General features: G+C 35.1%; 1 pseudogene across 1 annotated transcript in view; it reads left to right on the forward strand.

The window, feature by feature from the left end:
• The first annotated feature begins 4,981 nt into the window (after window positions 1-4,981).
• LOC144365714 (3',5'-cyclic-AMP phosphodiesterase 4D-like) overlaps window positions 4,982-23,616 on the forward strand; it is a 169,628-nt pseudogene continuing 150,993 nt past the window's right edge. The window contains exons 1-2 of the transcript XR_013424507.1: window positions 4,982-5,109; window positions 6,576-6,767. The product of XR_013424507.1 is annotated as a 3',5'-cyclic-AMP phosphodiesterase 4D-like (transcript). The remainder of the gene's footprint in view (window positions 5,110-6,575; window positions 6,768-23,616) is intronic.

Genomic DNA, 23,616 nt, shown 5'->3' on the forward strand with positions numbered 1-23,616 from the left:
CCCTGGTCTTTCTTGTGGGAATCCTTCATAGATTTTTTTCCTCATAGGAACTTCTGTTGATAGCAGATCCTAGCAACTACTCCACTGGGATTCTCAGTGTATCTCATCCCAGGTTCCAAACTGGCCATCAGTGTTAGTACAAGGTCCTGAAAGCTATAGTAGATGAGGCGAGTGATTTACACAGGATAGTAGCAGGACCCTGACTCTCAGAAAGAGACTAAATTATGGTTAAGAAGAGATGTAAAATGTTTAGACCAGCAATTCAAGGGCTAGCATCAGGCCAAAAAGATGAAAAATAACCCTGAACAGAGAAATTATAACAAGGTCAGTAGACATGAAATATGGGAGCAAAGAAGCTGGCTAGAAAGTACATTGAAACGGTATTAACATCCAGTTAGTCCACTGAAATGGAACAGCAAGAAGAGCTGAGAGGGGTTTTATTGGTCAGTTTTTCTGATTTCTGCTTATTTCTTGTGGGAAGGTGGTTTCATAGAAGAAGAATGCAAAGCACCCACAGCCTTCAAGAGCTCCAAGTACAACAGATTTGTCCTCATAGGGGACCAATGCAGTTTCATCATTGCCTCTCTAAAACCACCTCCTGGTAAAAGTCAGCTCTTTTAAGGATCTTCATCACATTGAAAGACACAAACATGAACGACAGTAGAGCATCTTACTTAGTTCCATTTGCTAAGACTTTTCAAGGATCCACTGATCCTCAATTCCAGATTAAATCTCAAACTCTGTAAAGGAACCTATCAAATAGGTTATGACAGAGACTGTTTTTGCATACTACTATTGTGTTCAAAATTGGAAGAATTAGAGATGTAGCAAGTCCATGGTGTTGGCTAATGTGGACATGTAGTACCAGAATTGGCCTTGGTATGCATGCCCTTTAAGTTAATCAAAATGTTAAGTTTAAAGAATAAAGACTGGAAGTCCTATCCAGATAAGGAAGCTTGTGTTTTTTAACAGTTAATAGGATACTGTAATAAAGACATAAATACAATGCCCATTTTCCCAGGCCCTGGAATCCTACAGTCGAGTTTAAAACCCATCTAGGAGATTGATGGTCCTGAACACATTACTTAACCTTGAGCCAAGTCTCTAGGCCTCAGATTCTTCATTGACCATACAAAAAATATAGTGCCTGTACTTCAGAGTGTTATATCATAAGGACTCAGTGAGATAATACAGACAAAGCATAGTATTTTGCACATGAAAACTGCTCCAAGTTTTTATTATTATTGTTATTATTATTATCATCACTATTATAATCGCATATTTTTACTCTCTTCAATTCTTTCCTTTCCCAAACATCTCAGAGTCTATGCTTGGGCTCTTTTAACTGGCAGTGAGTCAAAAGAGAATTTTCTATACCAAGTGATTGCTAAAGAATTCCTGGGAAATTCATAACTTCTTGATCTCTTTGGTAATAGCAACTAGAGTTAGGGCTACCTTACCTCTCATTTACTTCTTGTTTTATTAATATTACCATCATGTGAACTGTTTATAAAGTTATGTTACAAAAATAAGTAGCTTATTTAAAGGCTTCTATATTTGGGGCATGAAATTAACTCTCAGTTAAATTAGACTCTCTTTCCAAAAGTTAAGCAAATAATAAGTAGTGTAATGCTCAATTAATTGACTATCTACTGAGTGAAAAAGTCCTATCTTTTTTTTTTAATCCAAAATAACCTCTCCCAAAGCAAGCTTGCTAGTTCTAATATTTGAAAGATTTAACAAAGGAGTGTTTTCTTCTAGGGGAAGCAAGGGATTCCCCCTTTGGTCTATTTATTTATTTTCTATTTTGTGATATTCTACTCTGTTCTTTTATACTCTCCCTTTAGTTGCAAAAATAATAAGGTTTATCTTAACAAATTAAACAATATAAAATTTGTAGCTGAAAAGTAAATAGCCTTCTCCATCTCACTCCTATGAGATATCAGTGTTAGAAGCTAGCGTGTGTATTTCTTTATATAAGCTTCTGACACTCCCTAGCCTAACTTTCCATAAACACACCCAGCTGTCCCTATTATATTGAACCAAAACATGGCAATTTTTTTATAGGTCCCCACCATTCTTTAACACCAACCCACAAATGGAGCCAGACATTCTGTTTTCTGTTTTACACACATGCCTCAGCCATCCCTTTTTGGTTTGCTTTAGCTACTTCACTTCGACTGGATATTCTCCACCACCACCCCAATTCTACCTGCTCTTGAAAAATGCACACCCTTTAACTTATCAAACTCCCTTTATGTTAATTGTCTAAATCACACTTTGATTGCCTAATTTATGCCTGGTAGTATTTTGTGATTTATATACTATTTAATACAGATGCCATATGTTTGAGGATTTTTTCTCTAATTGCTTCATGTCTTTTGAGCTCACTTGACTTTATTGTCTAGCTGAGAAATGTTGTGTTTTGTATATCTGTATTTATTCCATTGTTAGTCTAAGGACATAGGACAAACTGCAAAAGTTGATGCATTTTTTGTAATACAAACGTCCTTACAATAGGGCTGGGGTTGTGGCTCAGTGGTAGAGCACTTGCCTAGCATGTGTGAGGCACTGGGTTCAATTCTCAGCACCAAATGCAAATAAATGAATAAAATAAAGGTCTATCAACATCTCAAAAAGTATTTTTAAAAATGTCCTTATACCAATACTAACATTCAATAATGCTTCATACTAGGGATTCTCAGTAATATTCCTTTTTCTTGATTATTTATTTTAATCATAGGATCCTTTAATTAAATGGAAATTTACCATGATAATAACATCAGACTCTGGTCCTACCACCTAAAAAAAAATTATTCTGAGAAAATTTGTGTTATCATAGAGTGATTATCCAAAGCATTCATGGTACTTATGTTACTTTGTCCCAAGATAATAAATTTTTAGTGATTTGTTAGAAAAAATCAGTTACATCTGTTTGAGTTTTAAAAGTAAGAATATAATAATACCTGTGACCATTTTAGATCATTCTCAATGTTAAGCTAATACTAATATTTCTCAGATAAATATGATTTCTGTAGATTGTGAGATTTTATTTTGGGATGATATTTAATAGGTTTTTTTATGAATCTTTTAGTAAGATGAAATTTAGTTTATTTAAGATGGATTTCCTTAATCAAGAAAATCATCTCAATGTCCTGAATCTGCCCCAACCACACCCCCTCCAAAAAAAAAACAGAAAGAATATTATCTCCATCTAGTGGACAAATTATTATATTACAACCTACCAAAAAAATATCTGATGCCCTAGAATATCTCCTATCACAGACATTTTTCTGCCCTACTAATAAATATTTTGGTTTTAATTGGCAAATGGTAATTTTATTGCAAAAATGTTAAATGTTTTAATGTATTTAGCAATATTTTGCCCAAATGTAAGTAGGGTGTCCTTGTAATTCAGTTTCTTAATTGAATTGAAAAAAATATTAAAATTTTTAAAATTACAGAATTTGGGGGCTACTTGGTATTTACTCAATTGAATTGAGAAAAACTTAACCAAAATTATCCTCCTATGTCTCCTATACTTCCATTCATGCAGAATGAAGAGAGTGTGTTTCCTTTTAGTTTTTATAGCAGAAGGATCATCTTAATGCTAATGAGAAATCAGCGCACACAGCTTTCATTTGAGCGCTCATTCTTAGGTCCTCAGGTTTCAGCATGAACTACCTATGCATCTTTATAGGAGGGAAGAGCACTCTTCTCCTCTCCCTGTTCAAAAGTCTTTAACATCTTCCAACTATATATTGCATGCCTTCAAAAGCCCTCTTTATATATGGCTCATTTTTGGAGATATCTCAGATATCCCAGTGAATTAACCTTCCTACCTTTATTTCTGTGTCTCCAAGTGCTCATGGTTGATGTTCACTGACTGCTTATTTAATTACACACATTGGGGAAGAGCTTGCCTGAGATCTCCTAATATGGCTTGAATTCAAGGATTAGAGAACCTGTTCAACTCTGGCTTTCCTTGGGGTTGCCATACCACATATACCAGTGCCTAGCCTATCCAAGTGAATCAGATGTACCTTTTTTGATATCACAGTTACTGACACATAGTTGTGGTGTATGTAATTATACAATGGAGCTGAAGGAATGTCAGGAATGATAGATGATTAAATTTGGTTAGCTCAGTAACTTGAAAATAACTATTTTAGGACCTGGTATCCTTGTCTATAAAATGACTCTGTTCAACTAGATAATAATTCTTATTGTCTGAGGGACCAAATAAATAATCCATTTATAAGGAGACACATTCATAAGAAAATTTTAAGTTGGAAAACATATTTTTGATTGGTTAAGCTACACTGTGAATTTTTTTCCACGTCTTCTACTTGATGGGTTGATTTGGAAGCAGGATTCTTTTGTCATCTAAGCCCTACTTCATTCTTCAGGTTTGGATTCCAGTCTTTGGGTCATAACACTATTAATAACTCCAATGAAGAAAACAAAGAACATTTTAAAATTCACTGCTTACTAGTTTGGATAACACTCTTGGGAGAAATGTTGATGATATCTAAACCTAAATGCATGTGTTTATTTATCATATAATAAACTTCACTTATTCATTAACAGTTTTTTTTTTTAAATCACACGTCTCCTGGATTATTTCTAGCTATCTTATGAACACACAAGAGTTGACTTTATTTTGACACTTCTTGATATTTCATTTAGAAAAGCTCTTTGTGGAAAGTGCATACAGCTTATGAGTTTTATAATTTTAAAAAATATGTGTATGTATGGTTCTTTTTTCCCTCCAACTCTAAAAATCAATATTATTAAACATAGCACCAATCATTCATTCAAACCACTTAGCTGTTGTTTCATTCTTCTGTTTTGTGGTGCTGAGTTTTGAACGTGGGGCCTCATACAAACTAGGCTGAGCTCCACCACTGAGCTACACTCTCAGCCCATGAAAGGGCAATTTTTGAAGTGCTGTTACAGGCCTGGGGACTGCCATGTGAAGATGGACAGCCACTACAGTCCTTTTAATGTTGCTAGAAATAATACCAGTAAAACACAGAGTAGCCAGCAAAGTTTACCAAAGAGACTGAGAAGTGAGGACACTGTACAGGAACTCCTGCAGAGAGGATGGTATGGTACTCACAGAGTTAGAGTTTTTAAGGAAATATTGACCATAGGTATTTGTCTCTGTTTTCTGCCCCCTTAATTGGTCATACTACCTTTTGAAAAGTCCCCACTAAGTTTACTTTGAGTGCCTTGCTGCTTTGGCTATCAGGGTGAGTGGAGGTTGTGACATAGTTTCGGTGATAAGAGAGGGGACTGTAGACCTGGTTACAAGAGATAATGATGACATGGTCCAGAAGCTCTTGTTTTTTCTTAAAAGGGTTTCATTTGTTAAGGCAGGGGGAGGTTTTGACATACCAGGTCTCTATGGCCAGGTTCCTATCCTGTCAGAAAATGCTCCCTGGACTTTTTAGTTACACTTCATTGTCATTTCACCCTACTCACCTTTACCTAACAGTGCCCTGTGAAGCTCTAAGAATATTCTGAGTCTCCATCTTCAGAAAGCTCACTGACTAGGAATGGAGATCAGATGGTAAACATACTCAGTTCATTGCAAATTCTGTCATTACGAATGGAGAAGTGTCTTGAGATCATAGAGAACAGCCTCTCATGAATTTCTGAGGTATCAAGCTGAGGTTAAAGTCTGAGTCCTTAAGGATGAGCAACCCTTAGGCAGGAAAAAGCAAAAGCCAGGCAGGGCTAGCCTGGCCTAGGATGTGCTGCTCCAATGAGTGCAGAATACACTTGAGGCAGAGAGTTGCCAGTTGAGGTTGTGAAGATAAGTAATTGCAACTGACCGCAGACAGTGAAGACTTGTAGTCTAGTAAAAATGTTTGGGCTTCAACTTAAAGGTAATAGTGAATTATTGAATTATTAAATTATTTAAACAGAAGAAGGGTGTGGTCAGATTTGCATTTTAAGAAGAGTCACTCTTGGTACAGATTGGAAGATGGGTTCAGGAGACCAAGAGAAATGCTCTTATAATAATGTAGGTGGGAGTTGAAAACTGGATTTAAAATGCCTGTAATAAATCGGGAATGGAAGGATAGGGGATATAATGGAAATTAGTGGCTGGATATGTTTATTGAGTAGAGAAAGAAGCTCGGGTTTGGAGGAGTAATAATAATAGGCATATAACAGGCACTTGTTGAGTTGAACTCAAAGGTTTAGTGAATTTTTATGTATTTGCTGTTTTCAACAAATAATTCTGATTCTGCATTAGAAGAGCTGTTTTTAAATAATTGTTTCTTTTTAGCTGAAATTGAGTTTAGAATGATCCGTCTTTTGTGTCTGATCAGAAGTTAGAAAATCAGAATGTGAAGCCAGTGGGGGTGTGTGGGGGTATGTTTGTGTGTTCGTGCATGTTTCTTATTTATGTTTACTTTTATTTATTTTAATATTATCATTTTTCACAAGCAGGAAGCAACTATAAATTTTCCCATGCTAAATTCCTTAATTGAAGCTAAATGTTTTGATAAAATATCAATATGTTAGTGTTTACCACAACATAATTCCTTTTCTTTCATTCACAGTTTTGATGTGGACAATGGCACATCTGCGGGGCGGAGTCCCTTGGATCTCATGACCAGCCCAGGGTCTGGGCTAATTCTCCAAGCAAATTTTGTCCACAGTCAACGCCGGAAGTCCTTCCTGTATCGATCTGACAGCGATTATGACCTCTCTCCAAAGTCTATGTCCTGGAACTCTTCCATTGCCAGTGATATGTGAGTACAGGAAGGGGCAGAAATGAAGAAATCAACCCAATTTATTTCCACAGTTGATGATGTAATAATACCAAAGTGTTTGTTCAACTGCATCACTCTTCTCTAAAACAGGAAGAATGAGTAAAATCATGCAAACTGAAAATGAATGGTAGATACAAGATGAGTACTCTGTCACTCTTGACACATTTATTTTCCCAGAAAAACACTGGGAAAAGTGAGAATTGCATTTTTAATAGACACTTGCATTTTACTGTTTTTTTGATGCCCTGCCACAATGAGTACTTTCTAATATTTTGAAAGACTTTAAAGTCAGAAAATCCCTGTGAATGAATCTCAAGTGATGTATATATAGAGAGGCTAACACTGGTTTGTCAGATTACGTTAGAGATGTTTTGGAGATATGGCTTAAATTAAGCCAATTTTTAAAGGTTAATCACTAGAGGCAAGCCCATAAAACATTAGACAGACTTGAATATCACTGAAGACATGGCACACAATGGAAAATACTTTAAACTGCACATCTTATACTATTTTCAGCTCATTTTTCGTAGCACATTCCATTCTTGTTTTTATGTACTATTTATGTGCTATGTATGTTCTGCATTGTCATATTTGGTAACTTTCTCTATGTACAGAACTGATCTCCACTTTCCTCTTCTGGATCTAGACAACCGTCCAGGTACACTCACCATCTTCTCAAAACATCATCTCAAAAACTCATAATGGGTTATAATTCATCTTATAAGAATTAGACTCTATGAGGCCCCTAAGGGCCTGTGTTATTCTCGGTATCCTAATAGATCATCCAAGTATTGCAGGTGGTCTAAGTGGAATTCTAGAAATGAAGTTGTGTTCTACTCTTCATTATAACCTCTAGTTATTATTAGGTGTTTACTTTTAGTTATTAGTTTTTAGCATTTGTATTATTATTGTCCACTCTTTATTTCCAAACAACTTTCGTTTCTCATTGGCCCTATCTCTGTGCTATTCTTATCCCACTTTCATAGGTTTGAAATTCAGGATAATTGTCTATTAATTCACCAATAATGAAAACACTTCTTGAGACTTCTGATATATTTAAAGTTCCTATTCTGGAGTGGGGAGTGGAGATCTGGAATTTTAGTTCATTGTTATAAAATTTGGAGCATAGCATCCTTGAGGTATTTACAGATCACTACAAAAGCACGAAAAAGAGAAGGGGGGTTTTCTGCCCAAGGGAACAGTGCAGAAAACAACAGACAAGGAATAATATTTGCAAAATATGAGGCATGGAAAATGACTCAATTAAGGAGTGACAGTCTGCTTGGTGTAGGGAGCAAAATGTGGAAAGATAGAAAGATTCAAATGCAGTATATGGGAGCCAAGAGCCATGGAGGTTCTTAGCTCAAGTTTGCCCTGATTATATTCTTGTTTCCATGCATTCCAATCACTCTATTGTGGAATCTTGGCACAGGGAAGTAGACACAGGGAAGTGATTTCTGTCACCATTCACAGAACAAAGCAGAGTAAATTTGATGAAGACCTAGATAAAGGAAATGGCAGTGGAGAAAAGAGATTGGTCCAGATGCAAGAGGGAAAAGGTTTACAGAAGTGTGTGCATCCATGTGTGTTGGGGAGTAGCCACCTGGGGAATAAGAATCAAAGGGATTGCTAAAGTTTTTACCCTGAATGAGTAAAATGGTGATGTTGATGTGAGGAACAAAGAATAGAGAGTAGACAACATGATGGCAGGTAATAAGTAATAGATTTGGCCTTTATTGGATGAGCATAGGGGAACAAGACAACCATTAGGCCCAAGGACAAAGAGCAGAAATGGTAGTCCACAGGACCAAGAGAACTTAGAAGAACCAGTTACTACCTCTGATTACTAGGTCTTTGGATGACAGTTGAGTGAAGCATTCTTAGTCAGGTAATGGAATTAAAAACCCACTATGTTGAGGAGTGAATTGAAAGTTGAGATCTGAGCAAGTACATGTATCTTTTGAGAAGGTTAATGAGGGAGAGAATAAGATTGCTTGAGGAATAATTGATTTTAAGGGGAACCGTTTCTTTTTTTTTTTTTTTTAATTTGGGACACGAGATAAATGAAAATAGAGATTAAAATTTAAGGAAAAAGAGGTTAAAAAGTGGAGTTGTCATTGCTGAAAAAATATGATTCTCAGTTCAAGTAAACAGATTATCTCTGGAAAAGTAATACTGTATTCTTTAAGATGAACAAAAAAAGAATCAAGTGAAAGGGGAAAACATAAATCTAGAGATGAATGAATGTTTATACAGTTAATTGCTAATGATCTCTACTTTTGCAATCATAGAAGGTATAACCATTAAAAACCCAAGAAGAGAGGGATAAGAAACATGTAAGAAAATCACTGTGAAGATCAAAAATAGTAACAGAATGAAGATGACCAGAGGAACACTGAACATTCCCATAGATCACAATAATGATTTTGAATGGAAACCATCTAATCTAACTTTATCAAAGGCAAGACAATTTTGGAAAAAAAAAACTCACAATGAATTAGTGGACTTTATGTAGTTATGTGTTCTGTTTTTTAAAATTGGAGAAAATTGATCTTTTAATACCAGCTTGTGTAGATAATTCCTTCACACCCTTTACCCAAGTTAATAAGGATTAAGTATATACACACATTTTATAAAAGGACTATAACATTTCATATTTAAATAGGACCTTTATTTTCAAAGCCCACTGAAAGGGATGACCTGGTCTTATGCTAGACCAATACAAGAGTTTCTTTATTAGCTTAGCCTCATTGTAGGAGTGACTGGTTTAATCAGGCCATGATGCAATTCTGTATTACAGAAAAATAACATGTAGAATGTGCTCAGTTTTCCCATTCCCTTGGTATATTTACATATAAGATTTTCCTTTTACACTCACTGACACACAGAGCACATTCTTTCTACCAAGGAGATGGAGTTTCTGTGTGAAGAAAGAGAAGGAGAATAAATAATTACCAATTCAGTATAAATCTGAATCATCCCAGGCCATCTACACATAAAGGATATGCCTTCTCTTTACTGGACTCTCCTGTAGCTATATGTAAGCTTGTTTCCTTACCTTATCTCATTCGGAATTCTGTGAAGATTGTCCAACAACCATAATTCAACTGTGCTTGATGAGTTTATATTTATTGGCCTAGTTGAGTTTTCTACTGAGAAAATTCCTGAGAAATTTCAGGCACAAACAGTACCAGTGGAAGTTTGTGATTATCTATATGAATGAAATGCTTTAGGAAACCTTTAAATGTTTAGTAATTTGGAATGTAATTGTTTAATTTATTGAAAAAGGAAAATAATCACTTCCTAGTAGACTGGATTTTGTGACTTTGTCTTCTATAAACCATTCTAGAAAACAGTTGAGGCATGTGGAGAGAAAAGGCCAATAATATTAGTAATGATAATCATAACTCACATTGCATGTTCTACCCTTAGCTTTCCCAGATATTTTCATACCAGCTGTTTCATATGAGGTTCTCACAGTTCTTTCAATGGGGACATTATTATGCCACTTGCAGACAAGAGATCCAAAGTCCAGTGATTTTAATCTTGCTTAAGAACACAATAAAAATTATTATCAATTCTAAAAGAATATATTTTGATACTACCATTGGGAATAAAGTGCTGTGAACTACTATAGCAAAACCAAATTAATTAGGCCAAATGAACCACTTAGTGTTGTGAAATTTGGTCAAGCTCAAAATAGTCAGAGAGGTTATAAGACAAAAATGCAACCCACTCAGCAAACACATGGATCTTAAGGAATCACTTGTTTAAAGTGGAAGAGAAGTTCCTGGGAGCTTCTACTCTCAGACTACCACACAGTTTGTTGAATGCAGATGACACAGTAGCAACTTAATTTTTAATAAAAATAAGGAGAAAATCTTAAGTATTAACCTGAGTAAAAAAAAATACATAAAAAGCAAATTTGAACTACTCTTAGTAGTTCAAAAAGATTTTATAACAGTAGAAAATAGATTTAAAAAAACTTGCCTCAGTGATGTCATGAAGAAACATGATGGAAATTTTAGAGTAAACAGATAATTATGTTTTTTCTCATAAATTTCTTCAAAATATGTTTAAAATTATCTTTCAAATAACAGTTACCTCTATTGTTACCCATAATCCAATAATATAGTGTTTCTATATGTGAAAACATGTGAAGATATGATAGATTGTGAGGATTAAAGGATAATTAACAGTGATAAGACAAATAGCATTTATTCATAAAGCTATTACTTTATTGACTATCAGCTGCTTGTCAAATAAGTAAAAAAAAATCAATTCACCTGAATAATTGATTCTTATTCCCAATCACCTGCTGAATAAACACTAACATACAGAATGCAAAGTTGACCCAGAGAGCCCTTTACTCATGCTTTCGTGCTTTACCTACACACATAATATGGGGAGGAGGTGAATGTGAAAAGGGTGCTAAGAAAGAGATGAGTGGACTTAGTATACCAAAAAAGCTGGGCACACTTGGTAGTCTAGCTAACTTGTTCCCATATATCTATAATTCTCTAGACCTCACTGATCAGGCTGCGCACTGCCCCATGTGGGCATGCTCTTACCTAATGGGCACTATCCCCTGCCATATCTCAGAATGCCACCCTGTCCTTAGCAGTTAACAAGCGCCCCTCCATCCCAGATTTCAAGTTCAGGTTTTAGGTTCCAGTCCTTCATTCCCACTACCTGGGCTACTGAAAAGAAGGGTGCTGCTAGTCTTGAACTTGCAAAGGCAGAAGGACAGCCTGTTGTCAATTCATATTGACAGTTTACATGACTTTTCCTTGATCCTATTAGGATATCTCCAAAACTAAAAATAATAAGACATGGTTAGTCTTACTAGATGTATGTAAAAAGTTTCTAACAGTCCTAGCTAGTTTTTTATCTTATTATATGAATAAACATTTCAAAAGCAAACCGATTTGCCACTTGAAAGCCATCGTCCACTAACTAAATACAAAATGGTATCAGGGGTAAATCATCTTTCCCCAGTTCCTGAGTCTTCCCAACTAAGGTGGGTAGGAATAAAGGGACGAGGGCCAGGGTTCCCTAAATATCCTCTGGGGTAACCAGAGGGAACTCACAGAGGCAAAAGAGATATTTGAAATATTCAAGGGAAACAGAAACATCCGTCAATCACCTGGAAAGCAAATAATGGCAGTTTAGAACATGACATTCCTATCTGTTACCTCATATGTTTGCAAAACTGGATTTTCAGTGATTGCTAGATGAAAAGCAGGTACTGAGCAAAAATTGATGTGGAACCAGATATGAGAAAGGCAGAGCCCAATCTTATTTCAAAGTGATAAGATGCATAGTGCTCAATAGGTGCTACATTGTTGAGATAACACCTCATTTAATTGTTTGGTCTGAACTACTTAATAATCCTGACTGTTATTTGTTTGGGCCAATGGAGTGTTATAAAAAATTACTGAGTTGTTAAGGACTAAGAAAGTTGGAGAATCGCTGCATCAGGTTGTTGTTTCATGTCCTTAGGACTGGAACTAAACAAAATCTCTGTGTGAAGAGAAATTTTGTTTAAAAAGAAAAAAAAACATTTTAAAACTCATGAATTTTTTGACAAGTTCTAGAGTAAAGAGTATATACTGTTCCTAATTCTGTTAGGATCCCAGGTAGCCAAAATCTTTTATTATTTGATAATAATCAAAGTAGCCTGCTCTTTTTCTTCATTCCTGCCAAGTGGCCACCATTGTCATCCTCATTATGGAGTGCTAATGTGCAGGCTACCACCAGCTCCTAGATCTCAAGAAGTCTACTGACACAGTATTCTAAGATCATTGGCTACCAGAGTACCTGCTTAATATCTTTTTTCCTCTTAGTCTTTTTTAAAAAATACTATTATTCTGCAAAGCTATTCTTCATTCAGTCACTAAGTCATTTTATTGTGAATCAAGAAATGAAAAATAGAAGTGGACTGAGCTTAGTGGTAGAGTGCTTGCCTCGCTTGCCCAGGCCCTAGTTTCTATCCCCAGTAGAGAATCAAACACTGCAGGAGTTCCATGAATAGTAAAATACAATTTAAACATTTAAAAAAAAATTTTGAACTAATAAAATAAAAATACCAGCTAAGCATAGGGACACAGAATTATCAACCAAACTACTTAGGGGGCTGAGGCAGGAGAATCAGAAGTTTGAGGCCAGTGTCAGCAACTTAGCAAGACCCTGTCTGAAAATAAAAAATAAAAAGGATTGGGCATATAGCTCAATGGTAGAGTAGGCTTGAGGTCAGTTCTCAGTACCAAAAATATAAAAATTAAGAAAAAAAACCTGAATACATATTTTAAATTTTTATTTTTGTGTTTTAAAAACATCACAAAAAGGAGATCTGAATGTTTTGACATTTTGAATGGATGGGTTTTAAGTGCCACGGGGTAAAATTAAAGTGTCGATTTTTTTTTGACAAAGCATAGATTTGTTGAAGAAGAAAACAGTGGCCCATAAAGTATTGGCAGCACTTTCTTGGAGTCTAGAAATATCTGTGGGGCTTCAGAATAGTCTAAATCCACATGAGCATCCAGAAGGTATCATGGTCAAAACAAAACAGTATTTTAAAGCCTGAGTTAAATGTAGTTATACTGCATATTTCCATGCCTTGAGAGTTCATGATCTACTAAAATGTAAAAAAAAAAAAAAAAAAACACCTGGAAGACCGACTTAGGGTTGCTAAATTTGTACTTTGTCAGACAAAGGATACTAACAAGAAAATTCCCACTGATACACATCATCATTTTTTAAAAGAAAATGCATAATCTCATAATAAAATTATTTTCCTAAGAAGTGTGTTTGGCTTTTTAAACATTTCACTTCATGGCCCATATTTAATCTCACTTTGACAAGAACCAATAAACATTTTGTTAGGTAAGTCCCAGATCTCAGAATGGCATTTGGAAACTACTGATCCCTGCCACTTGCCAATGGCATGACTGTGATTAGTTGCCTAAGTTCTCAGAACCTGGTTCCTTGCCTTGGCATGGGAATATGAGTACCTTGTAATGCAAAATCCTTGAAATTAGATATTGCCCATTGGTGGAGATCTATGCCTGATACATAGTAGGTTCGTATCAAACATAATGCTCTCCTCTCTATTTGATCAGACCGTTCCTTTTAATCTGCTAAAATCTAGCACATACTGTCCTTTAAAACAGTTGCATGCACTCCCATAAATCTTCCTCCTAGGAACCCATGCTGGACAAGAATCAAGAGGGCAGGGCCTCTGATATTAGAAACAGGCCTGTCAAATAAGATCAACAGTGAAAGAAGAGCCTGTTCCTAGAACACAAAGTGAGGTGAAAGTCCTTCTCTGTGAACTCAACCCTTTCCACCTTCCTTCTTCCCCTCTGTGGAAATAAGACTCAGCCTAGTACTGAAAACAGCTGATGGTCATTTGTGACATCAGCACTCCTGGAAAATCTCCCTATTACACTGTTTTGTTTGTTTGTTTATATATGGTGCTGAGAATCCAGCCCAGTGCCTTACACAGGTTAGGCAAGTGCTCCACCACTAAGCCACAACCCCAGGCCCTATTTCACTAGTTTTTATCAAAGAAAATAATTCAATGTACTTAGTGAACATGTTTACAAGCATGTGTTAAGCACTTTTTAAATTACTCAAATCAGAAAAAAATTTTTGATACATAATTTTAAACATAGATTATCTTTTGTACTGTCACATGACTTAACAAATTGAAAGTCATTTATTGGCCTCATGTATTTTCTAAGTTTTTTTTTTTCTTGTAGCACATAAAGAGATTCCATTGCAGATGAGAGAATTTTTTGCTTATGATGCATAATACCTCTAATTTCATTTGCTATATCATCAGTGCATAATATTAACAGTGATGAGCAGGAGTGAGTCAAAAATTATGGATCTTTGTTTTAAGAACTTTTTTGATCAATGATCAGTTCTAGGTTTTAATCTGTTGTTGTTTTATTTACTTTTTAATTGACAAATAATATGTGTCTGTGTAGTGTGTGTGTGTGTGTGTGTGTGTATGTGTGATGTAGAATATAATGTTATAATATTTGTATACATTATGGAATTATTAAATCAAACTCATAATATGTCCATCAATTCACTTATACTTTCTGTGATGAGAACATCTAAAATCTATTCTCAGCAATTTACAAATATGCTTGGCATTATTCTTAATTATAGCCTACCTTATAAGTCTCTTAAATGTATTCTTCCTAACTGTATATCTGTACCCTTCAACCAACATCTCCCAACCCCATTTTCCAGCTTCTGGTAACCAACATTCTACTCTCTCCAAGATTTCTTTTTTTTTTAAATAGATCTACATTCATATGTGCAATAACACCTTATTTGACTTTCTGTTCCTGGCCTATTTAAGCATAATGTACTTTAGGCTCATTTATGCATCATTGTTTTCAAACTGGCACAATTTCTTTCCTTCTTAAGGGAGAGTGCTATTTCATTGTGTATAGAGACCACATTTTCTTTATCCACTCATCTGTTGGTTGACACTTAGGCTGATTCTGTGTTGGCTATTGTGAATAGTGCTCTAATAAAACAGTAGTCCAGATACATTTTGACACATTGATTTCATTTTCTTGGCTTATAAACCCAGAAATGGATCATACGATAGTCCTATTTTTAATTTTGGTGAACCTCCATAGTACCTTCCAGAACTGCCACACGAATTCACATTCCCACCAACTGTGTGCAGTGTTTTGTTCCACATCTTTGTCAACATTTTTTATCCTTGGCTTTTTTGATTAAAGCTATTTTTTGGGGTGAGACATGATTGCTCATTTTGATTTAAATTTGAATTTCCCTAGTGATTACTTATGTTAAGCACCTTTTCATATATTTATTGGCCATTGGTATGTCTTATTCTAAGAAATGTTTACTCCGTTCTTGTGTTCATTTTTAATGGGTTTTTTGCTTTCTTGCTATTAAGTGATTTGTTAATTATTAAAATGTTAATAAGTGTTAAGCAGGTGGTAACAAGATTAGCTGGGCACAGTGGCACATACCTATAATCCCAGTGGCTTGGGAGGCTGAGGAAGGAGGATCATGAGTTGAAAGCCCTTGTCAGCAATTTAGCAAGGCCCTAAGCAATTTAGCAAGAACTTGCTTCAAAATAAAAAGGGTTGGGGATATGGGGATGTGGTTCAGTGTTTAAGTTCCTTTAGGTTCAATTCCTGGTACCAAAAGGAAAAAATAAGAAATTTAGAATTCTAAACATCTAAGATTATAGTATTTTCTAAAGTGATTTAAAAAAAATATAGTTGTAGATGGACAGAATGCCTTTATTTTATTTGTTTATTTTTATGTGATGCTGAGGATCGAACCCAGTGCCTCACACATTCTAGGCAAGCGCCAGCCCCTAAACTGATATTTTTTTAAAAAGAGAGAGAGAGAGAGAGAGAGAGAGAGAGAGAGAGAGAGAGAGAGAGAGAGAGAATTTTTAATATTTATTTTTTAGTTTTAGGCGGGCACAACATCTTTGTTTGTATGTGGTGCTGAGGATCTAATGAACCCTGGCCGCAAGCATGCCAGGCGAGCGTGCTACCGCTTGAGCCACATCCCCAGCCCCCTAAACTGATATTTTTTAATCCAGTAAAATACCAATTAGAATGTAATGTTTACAAGTGTTCTCTGAAGGATTTTCTCATTGATTAGAATAGGCAAAATGATATAGTAAATTCTCTTAAGGCTAGTAAAGATGAAAGTGTTTTTTGTTTTGTTTTGTTTTTAATTTTTTTTATTTTTTAAAATTAGTTATACATGACAGTAGAATGCATTTGTCCACTTTGATATGATATATATAGATGGGATATAATTTCTCATTTTTCTGAATGTACATGGGTAGAATCACATTAGTCATGTAGTCACATATATGCATAAATTAATAATTTCTGTTTCGTTCTACTATCTTTCTTTCCCCATCTCCCCTCCCTTCCCCCCTTTCACTTTCGTCTACTAATCTAAGGTAACTCTATTCTCTAGTTCCCTGCCCCCTTATTGTCAATTAGCATCCACATATTAGAGAATATGTGTTTTGTTTTGGAGGGATTGGCTTATTTCGCTTAGCGTATTCTCCAACTTTATCTATTTACTGGCAAATGCCATAATTTCATTCTTTTTTTAAAGCTGAGTAATATTGCATTGAAAAAATATATACATATATACAATAATACTTTATTTGACTTTCTGATCCTGGATATATATATATATATATATATATATATATATATATAGATAGATAGATAGATAGATAGATAGATAGATAGATATAGATATATCCCATTTTATTTTCCCATTCATCTATTGAAGTACACCTAGTTTGGTTCCATAGTTTAGATATTGTGAATTGAGCTGCTATAAACATTGACGTGGCTGCATTACTGTACTATGCTGATTTTAAGTCTTTTGGGTATAAACTGAGGAATGAGATAGCTGGGTCAAATGGTGGTTTTATTCTAAGTTTTTTTGAGGAATCTCTTACTGCTTTCCATAGTGGTTATAAATTTTTTTTCCTCCCAATGGTACTTTTCCACTTTCATTTTAATTACAGAAAGCAAAGAATTAAAATTTTAAAAAATAATTTTCTTTTAAAGAAAATTTCCTTAGGGAACATATACACATATATACAAAATATGCATACATAAATTTACTTGTAGATATTTACATTAGAATGTTTTGTTATCTGTACACTATCCTCAGAGGTCTTTGTTACATATGACTAACATGTTCTTATCACACCCTGATTATGCACATATGTTATTGAATTGTCAGCCAAAACTTTACACCTGGATGGAAAAAAAATTATTATTTTATTTTAGGGTTGTAGGATATGAAAATCATTAGATAGACTAAGTTTGTTTTGCTTTATTAGTCATTGATAATATGTTGTTTGATTAGCTTGATTTTGTTGTTTTGACATTATTTTTTGCATTCATGTATAATTCTTCTATTTGTTGTCTTTTTGATATTGTCTCATGATACACAAAAAATATATTAAAGATTAAGCATTGTTTTGGATGATGTTTAGGCATTGATAAATGTGTTCTAGCTGGAGAATTACATAGCACATGACAAAAATTTGGATCCTGGCCCCAAAGTCACATGACACAGATTTGGATCCTGGCCCTATCACTTCATGGACATGTCTTTTTTTGTGTCTTTCTTAGGACTCTGTCTTTCTTCTCATCTATGAAAAAAAGAATAGATTATTATTGTAACATGTTTTGCATATAGTAATAACTCAATAGATATTAGCTATCACTGTTGTTTATGATAACTAATTTTTGTAATTATTACCACTACTATTTATACTTTCATTGAATGTTTATACTCTGAATTCTTAAAAGCAGTATAGTGAAATTGTTTTAAGAAATAAAAAATAATAAGATATTATAAAGGATCCTAGTGCTGAAGCCAACAAGAAGAAAGGTGTCCCTGAGTTTCACAATTTGAAATAGATTTATATACATAAAAATCTATTTCAAAGATTTATTTATATATAAATCTATTTAAAATTATATATATATATATATATATATATATATATATGTATATATATATATAATTCTAGGTTCTGGTTTTGGTTAAACTTATTCTCTTATGATGGCAGTGTACTTTTCCAAATTTAATATTATACTTGAATGGTATATGGATCCCAACAAGACTTCCATAAGAAGGTTTGCTTTTATCTCTCTCTCTTTCTCTCTCTCTCTCTCTCTCTCTCTCTCTCTCTCTCTCTCTCTCTGAATTGAACCCATTGGTTTAACTACTGAGCAGATTCCCAGTCCTTTTTTATTTCCGAGATAAGGTTTATATTACATTGCTTAGGACCTTTCTAATTTGTTGAGGCTGGCCTCAAACTTTCAGCCCTCCTGCCTCAGCTTCCCAAGTCACTGGAATTACAGGCTGTCACCTCCCACCTGGCTTTTCTCTTTCTATCTGTTTCAGCTTCTTGTCTGTGTTTCCAACTTCTTGTTATGGAAAGAACAAGAAATAGGGAAAGGATGGCAAAGGCATAAAGAATGGGAGTTTTTAACTCTTGTCATTCCTGTTTTGAAAACAAGAGTCAACAATTGAGCCTCTGCCTCAGGTAGCCCTGACTCAGGACCTAGCAAGGCCTCTCTTTGAGAGCAGAGGTGGGGCAGGTGTAGGCAAGCCTACCCATCGCAGCCAGCTCAGTGACTGAGCATGTGGCACCTCCTTCCACATCACAACACTCAATGCCATTGTGACACTGACTCCACAGTGACTTCCAGTGACTTATCATATCTGTTCTGGAAGTCTCTGCACTTGACCTTCGCTGTGACTATTACCTGGGTCCCAATCTTCTTGGTCTCCATATGCGTGTGTGTGTGTGTGTGTGTGTGTGTGTGTGTGTATGTGTGTGTGTGTGTATACATATATATGTATATATATAAAATGTCAAAAAGTAGCTTTCTCCTGAGTACTATCAGCCCCCAATCTCTTCCCACCTGTGTCCCATGCAGTTCTGAAAAGACATTTATCTGAAAGCTAAGATTAGCTTCCCTTTAAAATAGATCTCAGATGATTTAAGTTTGTTGAAGTTTTTTTTTTACTTAAAGGTGATATTGAATAATTCTCCCTCAAATTTATGACACCAGTAGTTACAATTTCAAGTCTCCAGGCACTACTAACTATGAGTTAAACTTCTTAATTTGTTAGAGACTCTGTCTTTTCCCATCTCAGAAAACCCCAATTGATTGCATGATATTATACACCCTCCTAACTCTTTTCAGTATTTTAAAAAACTTCCTTGTTGAGAAAGTTGTTCAAGTGCCAAGTGCAGAATCACTTTCTTTCAAGGGCTCTTTGTTCATTTTGTTTTGTTTTGTGTCTGGTGGTGCACACTGTAGTCACAGCTGCTCAGGAGGGTTGCTTGATCCCAGGAATTTGAGACCAGCCTGGATAACATAGATGTCTCAAAACAAAAAGACAAAACAAACAAACAAACAAAAACATAAACCCACATTTACTTTAAGCCAATTATATGTAACAAAATTAATCTTTTGTTAATCTTAAGTCCCAAATCTCTTTTAATTATATATGCAAAATTCAGTACACAATTAAAAGATACATTTCATATTATATTTATTTTCTTCTATCCACAAATAAAAACATATATTACCTACATCATTATATTTGAAAATAGTCTGAAAAAGGTTATTTTCATGTTGAGTTGAAGACAGACAAAGATTTTTAAATTATATATTAGGTATATATCCAAAGACAAATTAAGCCTTATATACTTTTGAAAAGAAATGGATAAAATATCTTTATAGAAGATGTCTGCCACTGAAATGCTGGGAATCTCATTTATTATTACTGAAATGAGACAAACTTGAAATATTCGGCAGAAAGAATTTCTGGGCAATTTTTAAAAAATGATATATCTCCACTAAAATTACAACTGTCTTTCTTTATACTTTGACAGGAAAAGAAAGGAAGTTGAATAAATTATGTTAGATATTGTATATTCTAAATATACCTTTTACAATGTTTCATAATGAAATTGATTGAAAGAAAAAATTAAGTGTTTTAACAAACATGCAATCCTTTTGACTACTTCAAATCCACTGTGATGCACTTCCAAACTAAAGGACTTATTAACATGGATTAATTTAAGAATGATTATGTGCCTTGATCCATATGACTTAGCTCTTAGAAAATTAACTTTATGGTCAGGAAATTATAAAGAATAAAATAAAAGAAAAGATTGTAGCTTGGGACAATATCTGAATTTTATATTATTTTTGTTCTGGGTATCTGAACTGCCTTCAGTATGGCCACGTGTTGAAGCAAATTGAAAGCTCTTCAATTGCCAAATCAAGGAGACACCTCACATGTAATTTTCTCATTGTGTAATATATTTCCTGTCATGGTATCATGCTTTTTATTTTTTATACCTTTATTTATTTATTTTTATGTGGTGTATTTATTTTTATGTGTTGTTGAGGATTGAACTCAAGGCCTCCCATGTGCAAGGCGAGTGCTCTACTGCTGAGCCAAAACCCCAGCCCAGAATCATGCTTTTTAAATAACACTTTTTCTTATAGAAACTACTGAAGTGTCTTGAATGTATGTAAATTTGTTGAAATAGTCTTTGCCTTTTGCTAACAAAGAAAAACTTATACACACTAAATTTATTATTTTGTTCACTACTTATAAAAACAATTGGCTTTGAATGGATATCTGTGTGTGTGTGTGTGTGTGTGTTTGTGTGTGTGTGTTTGTGTATTTGTGTATGTCAAATGGTAAAATGCTTAGCTCTGGATCTCGTACTCATGCTTTCAGAAAAATTTGGAGCATCTGCAAGTATTTCTCAGTTGCTCTGTAAGAGTTAGGTTACTATTTCAAAGTGAGTACATAGGCGGAATTGCAACCCTAAATTGTGCCTGTCATCAACCCTCAGAGAGCAAGGTCAGAATGATGGACCAATGAAGAAATGCAGTTGTCCAAACCTGGACATCGTTTTGAGTTTTGCCTTGTAGTTTTCACTTTTTTTTTTTTTATTTTACTAGATTACTGTACTATTTTCCTATTTTTTTTTTTTACCTTTTGTAGATCCTTATTTTTAATCTGTCCTATAGGAGTGAACTAGTGAAATCATAAGCAGCAAGTGTGGCTGAGTATTCTTACCTGTGTGACTTTGGATTTAGTCTTTTAACCAGGTTGAGCCTCAGTTTTTTTCATCTGTAAGATGGGAATATACCACTTACCCGAATCATTGTGTGATAGTTGGTGACATTGTACATAAAATGTACCTACCATAATAGCATCCCCCTTAGTTTTGTATGTCTCAAATTTTCCTTAAAGTTCTTTTACAAAGCCCATAATGTTGTCACTTTTCCTTTTTCAGTTACCACTGATTTGACTCAGGTCCTCATCTCCTCCACTCTTGACACTGCCTACTCTGCTTTCAGTTTTGCTCCTTCAAAACTCTAAGTCCCTTATAAATCTGTCATAATGGCTTAAAAGTTCTTAACTAAGTATCAGTTTTCTGAGTCTTTTAAATTTCCTAACTGCATAAGAAAGCAAAAGCCATTGGAATATAAATAATATTTACTATTACTAATTATATATAGACTACTAAATTTATCGAATTTTAGGCTAAGCACATTCTGAATACCTGAACATCAGTCACTTAATCCTCAAATAACATTATGTATGGACTATCATCTCCATTTTACAGATGAAGAGACCAAGAGAAAGAGAAGTTTAATAACTTGCACAAGTATATATACTTAGAACATGGCGGGGTCAGAATTCCCAACTCTCACTCCCATCAGAAAGTAAAATTCGAGGCTTTTCTTACATGTACAAGGGCTCAGTGATCTGCAGCCTGGCTCACCACCTGCCACTCTTCTGGCATTTCCTACCCTGCAATGCATTTTCTAGAATCGCTCAGCTATGCATTGTAGCTCCTCGAATGTGTCATATTCTTCCTCACTCAGATGATTCCTCTGCCTCTTTGGCTTTGTCTCCCCTTGCCAGCTGCCTCTGAGATACTGGCTTTCTTACCGATTCAGTACACCAGCCTACTTCACTCTGGGCCATTCTTCTAGGACAGAGCCTTTCTGGGTTTGCCCTCAGAAGACATTTTTGGACTGACATCCTGGAGCTACCATTTATTTGCTTCTAGACCTTCTGATCCCTTTGAACCTCTGTTGCTTACTCTATAAAATGATAGTAAAACTTGATGTCCAAACTTCATAGCACGTAGGATTTTATGAATAAAAAAAATAACAGATGTCCCTTGAAAATGTGATTCTGGAGCCAATGGAAAGGAAAATGACACATCCCTCTTTTGAAGTGTTTTTCCGTTTTTTTCTTCTATTTTCCACATTTTGACTTTCAAGAGCTCTGTATAATTTGACGGTGACCACAGCAATTAGTCTCTTTGCCATGGATGATCCATGGCGAAGATTCTCCCTGTGCTCTTTATGCTGTACCACATTTCATAAGTGTTGTTTTAGGTCACTCTGGTTCTTTTCAGATTGCGCATGAGCAAACATACAGGTCAGTTGCATTATTTTCAGTGAAAGTAATGTTCAGGAAGCTTTCTGTGCAGAATAACTGCTTATACTTGATTCAAGAGCTTTGGCTGTCTAGATCAAGCAATAACCCATGAAGATAGGCACATGCTGCTGTTGAACTATTTATGCTAGGAAATACCAAGAAAGAATTGCAGGCCCGAGTTTCTCACTTTCTTCTAAGTAGAACATTGCATAACTTTTCTTGACAAGAAGATGCATTTTCAACCCAGTGTCTCTATCCCTCCAAGCCACATCATGCTGACACCTTGCTTTTATATCGAAGGCCTGGTGTGGCTGAGGTTGCTATAGCAACAGCACACATGGGGTAACATTCCCCTGTAACTATGGTGGCTGAGACATGAGTCAGTTGAAAAGTTTCATGGGGTTTTTATTAGTATATGATGCAGTCCCATGTCATCTATAGTTCCTGGCTTGTCTAACACTTCCAGAGGATGATGCAGAACATGCAACGCTAATCATCTTCAAATACATAGGCCAGGGTCCTCTCACAAAAGCTACTGAGGCTGCTGGTTCCTTCCACAGCTTCCCTGACTAATAATTATACTAAGAGGCAAGAGTAAATCCCAGGCCCCAGCACTGGAACTGTTTCTACCATGGTGTACCCTGTTAGCCCTAAAAGGCAACAGTGACACTGATGGATGACAGAGTCCCTCTTTTCACCTAAGTAGCTGGATAATGGTTCAAAATCCAAGAAGATGCATTTTCAACCCAGTGTCTGAAAGGAACATGTGCTGAAG

The sequence above is a fragment of the Ictidomys tridecemlineatus genome, chromosome 7, assembly GCF_052094955.1.
Source record: "Ictidomys tridecemlineatus isolate mIctTri1 chromosome 7, mIctTri1.hap1, whole genome shotgun sequence".
In the NCBI taxonomy this organism is placed as follows: Eukaryota; Metazoa; Chordata; class Mammalia; order Rodentia; family Sciuridae; genus Ictidomys; species Ictidomys tridecemlineatus.